The sequence below is a fragment of the Sciurus carolinensis genome, chromosome 11 (assembly GCF_902686445.1).
Source record: "Sciurus carolinensis chromosome 11, mSciCar1.2, whole genome shotgun sequence".
Lineage (NCBI taxonomy): Eukaryota > Metazoa > Chordata > Mammalia > Rodentia > Sciuridae > Sciurus > Sciurus carolinensis.
In genome coordinates, this window is record NC_062223.1 from 17,250,884 (window position 1) to 17,255,954 (window position 5,071).

Genomic DNA, 5,071 nt, shown 5'->3' on the forward strand with positions numbered 1-5,071 from the left:
ATCTTTTCTTCAAGATGTTTTGATGCCTTTCTGCAGGATCAGATGAACTTATCTGTTTAGACTTATCTCACTGTCTTCTATTGTTTTGGTCTACATGTATAATTCTATGTTGTTATGATGCTGCTTTTGTTCCTATGGCTCTGTAGCATAATCTGAGATTGGGTGCTCTGATGTTTCCAGGATTGCTCTTAGTGATGAAAACTGCTTTTGTTATTTATACCTTCTATACTTCCATATGAATTTCAGCAGTGTTTTCTATTCCTTTGCAGAATGCCATTAGTGAATCTGTGTATCACTTTTGGTAATAAGTTCATTTTAACAAAAAAACTTCTGCCTGTCCAGAAACATGAGTCTTTCCTCTTTTAAATGTCTCCTTCAATTTCTTTCCTAAGTGATATGGAATTTTCATTATATAAGTGTTTTGCCTCCTTGCTTGGATTTATTTGTGGACATTTTATTTTTTAAGGGTATTGTGAAACTAATTGTTTTCCTGTTTCTTTCTCATTACTGTTTAAAAAAATCACTGATATTTGTATGTTGATTTTACATTCTGCAACTTTGCTATATTGTCACCTGTAGAAATCTTCTTATAGAGTTTTCTGGCCTTCTAAATGTAGGATAGTATTATCTGTAAACATAGATCATTTCAATTCTTCTTTTTCTATTAGTATCTCATTAATTTCCTTCTCTTGCCTCATTGCTTTGGCTAAAACTTCAAGTACTATGTTGAAGAGGACTGTTGAAAATGGACATTCTAACCTTGGTGTTGATTCCAGAGGAATTACTTTCAGTTTTTCCCTGTTTGGTATGATGTTGGTTTTGTGTTTGTCATACCTAGCCTTTATGATGTCAAGGTGGGTTTCTTCTCTCCCTAGTTTCTTCAGTATTTTTAACATAAAAGGGTTCTGAATTTTGTTGAAAGATTGCTCTGCATTTGTTGAGATGATTGTGTGATATTTGTCCTTAATCTATTCATGAAAAGATAGCATGTACTGACTTGCAGATATTGAACTAACCACACATCGCTAGCATGAAGTAAAATTTGTCATAGTGTACAAAAGTTCTTAATGCATTTTTATTACAAATAATTGCTTTTTTTATTCATGTTTTTGCATTTATGTTTGCAGAGACATTGTTCTGTAGAGTTCTTTTCTTAGTATGTCCTTATCTGGTTTTTGGCATCTTGGAGATACTGGCTTAATAGGATAAATTTGGGAGTACTCCTCCCGTTTCTATTTCATGGATTCATTTGAGGAGCATTGGCATCTTTCTCAAGAATCAGGTGACAGTATCTTTGTGAGTGTGTCTCTGGGTCTTGTACTCAATCCCATTGGTCTGTGTGTCTGTTTAAACCAGTTACATGCTGATTTAGTTGTGAGTTCTACAGTATAATTTGAAATCTAGTAACTGATGCATTCCACATTTTTCTTAATGCTTAGAATTGTATGGACTAGCCTAAGTTCATTGTTCTCCCAAATAAATTTTAAGATTTTATTCCTAGGTCTGTGAAAATTTTCTTTAGCATTTTAGTGGGTATTATACTAAATCTGTGAAGCATTTTTGGAAGTACAAATCATTGACCTTTCTTAGCAGTGAGCAAATGGACATGTATCTGGGAGGGGACAAACTCTGTATTCATATGGCAAAAAGAGCATAAGACAAACTACTCTTGCAAGTCTATTTTCTGGCAACCTTAACCTATCAGTTGGGGCAAAGCCCTTACTACATAAAAACCTCTCCTAAAGTCCTATTTCCCAAACACCATGGCATTTGGAATTATGTTGCCAGCATTGGAATTTTGAGTGCAAATGCAAACAATACCAGTTGCCATTTGACTCAGCAGTTCAACACTGAAATGTACACCCAAAGAAATGAAAACAGGCTCACACAAATATCATACACAAATGGAATCATTTTAAGAATTCAGTGATAGAAAAAAATTCATCCATTGATGACAGGAATAAATGAAATATGATAAATCCTTAGAATACAGTATTCACCAGTAAAAGGGAACAGAGTACCAACGCATGCCACAAAATGGATAAGCATGCAAATACTCTCAATGAAGAAAGTCAGTGTAAAATGACCATGACCCCGGGTCATACGATTTTATTTATTTGAGGTGTTCATTCTAAGGTACTCTATAGAAACAGAACCCAGGTGAGTGGTTTCCAAGGGCTTAGGTAGAAATGAAGGAAACAGGAATCACTGCTAAAAAGTCCAGGAACTCTTTTAAAGGTGTCGAATATTTTCTTGAATTATTGCACAACCGTCACGCAACTCCATACGTTGGAAATTGATGGATGTTGTGATCTGTGAATTATATCACAACAAAGTCGTCATACAGAGAACAATGAGTGAGGCTGCCCGTGTCACAGCCACCACCCAGAGGCCTTTTCTCAGGGTGCTGCCACTGATGCAGCCACTGCCACCAACCCACTGTCACCACCGCCACTGACCCACCAGCGTCACAGAAAGGTCCATTACCAGGGTGCCTGCAGGTTTGGCTGCCTCCATCCTGAGATGCCAGTCAGGACTTAGGGGCCAGGGTGCCTGCTGGTTTGCTGCCACTGCCATCTTGGGGTTCAGCCGCCTCTGTCTGGGAGCATCAGCCAGGGCCTGGAGGTCCAGGGCCATGGTGCCTATGGGTGTGGCTGCACCTGAGGTCTTCCTTCTGGGTTTGCTAGTGGCCACCCTCTTGCTACTTCTTTGCAGAGTCCCTCTTCAGTCTGAATGTGTCCCTGGTGGTCTCTCTGAAAGGTGAAATGGCACTGAGAACTTTGGAATGCTACTCTAGCCCAGCCTGGGGTACCTGAAGCCCAGATCCGTCAGATAATGACTGAGTCTGTGTGGACCGGTCTGGGCCTGTGAAAAGTCAGAGATTGGGCACATTTGGGGAGCGGGGTGGAGACACAGATTGGAGAGGCTGGAGAGAACCAGGCTACCCCCAGCTCCGTGAGTCCTGAAGTGTGAGGGGACAAACAGGCTGGCTGTATCAGTTCCAAAGTTAGGAGGAGGGTGTGAGGGAATCTTGCTATCAGTTCACCAGACCTGCTCCTGTGGCACCCACCACAAACTCCAGACATCCCCACATATTAGCAAAAAGGGAACCAGAGAAACTTCTGAACACCAGCAGAAACGATTATTCAGTTTTTCATCTGGATTTTTTTTTCCCACTCTAAAGAATCTACCATATTTGAAACCAAGATTTTTTTCACACATCAGTTTATAATGGACTGGGATATATGAATTGTATTTTGTCATGGAGTCCTATACTTTTACTTTTTTATTTGAAATTTATGTTCCTCTCACTAATCTGTTTCCCTGGATTCTCTTTCTCTCTTTTCTCCTGATAACAGTCAATCTCTATCAATTCCTCTTCCACTATTCCTATAAATTTTTACTTCTGTCTTCTCTCCTTTTCCCTCATAAATATCACATCCTCCACCACTTCTGTCCTCTCTTTATTCACCATTTGAAATCGTAAACCCTTTTAGCAATTTCACTGTTCATGTTGTAGGCTGCGGGGCTTTCTCAGTCACATCCTGCATGGATGAGGAAAGGGTTAACTGCTGGAGGACGATGTTAGCTACAAATCAATCAATTATCCACAAACTTATCTAATCAATAAACACACAAAAGCCAATACTCTTTTTAAATGAGAGAGGGCGTGATGGATCAGACAATACCAGATCTGGCCTCTAACAACATGGAGTCACCCAACTCTCTTTGATTTGTAGGCACACAGGTAAAGGGGCCTGGAATGGGAGGAGCTTCTTCTGTGATGAACAGGATGGGGTGGAGATAGGGGGATCACTTACCCAGGGGAAACTATCATAGAAGCAGATGGGGAACCCCTCACAGACAGTGCCACATACTCCCTGGGGATATGGGACAGTCCTCCATGGTAGCCAGTTCCTAGAAGTCAGGCCTGAGTCCCATGACTCAACCTCATCTGATTCTGCTAGATAAGGATGGCTCTCCACAGTAGACAATAATTGAACACATCATTTCTCTTTATTGTGACAAAACTGTAGATGTGTTAATAGGAGCTATTAGGTTTAAGACTGTTTATTGTTTACATTGGGTGCAGTTAATATTGCTCTCCTCCTTAATGGTGAGGTACAGGAAACCTTCAGAGACACTCTAAGTCTACAGAATAGAAACTGTATTATCTCATAACCAACTACTAGATGGAAAAGCATACAAACAACATGAAAAAACAAGGGAACAAAGCACCCCAAACAAATTAAGATGCTCCAATAATAGAATCCATTGTCTCACAGTAGAAGAAATGTCAGAGAGGAGTTCAGAATGCATGTAGTTAAACTGATCTGCAAAGTAAAGGATGGTATAAGGAGTGAAATCGGAGAGAACGTACAGGAAGTTAAAGATCACTTCAATCAAGAGGCAAAGATTCTGAAAAAAAACAAACAGAACTCCTAAAAATGAATGAATTAATAAACCAAATTAAAAATTCAATAGAAAACCTGACCAACAGACAACACCACTTGGAAGACAGAACCTCACGCAATAAAGGCAAAATATATAATCTTGAAAATAAAGTCAAACATTCAGAGAGAATGGTAAGAAACCATGAACAGAACTTCCAGGAATTATGGAATAACATGAAAAGACCAAATTTAAGATTTATCAGAATAGATGAAGGTACAGAGGTACAAACCAAAGGAATGCAAAGTCTATTCAATGATATAATATTAGAATATTTCCCAAACCTAAAAAAGAAAATGGAAAATCAACTATAAGACGCTTACAGGAACACAAATATACAAAATAACAGAAGACCCACACAAAGACACATTATAATGAGAATGACTAACATATAGAATAAAGATAAAATCTTAAAGACTATAAGATTACATTACATATAGAGGGAACCCAATTCATATTTCAGCTAACTTCTCAACCCAGGCCCTCAAAGCTAGGAGGCCCTGGAATAATATATTTCAAACTCTGAAAAAAAGTGAATGCCAGCCAAAAATTTTATATCCAGCAAAATTAAACTTCAGATTTGAAGATGAAATAAGAACCTTCCATGATAAATAAAAGT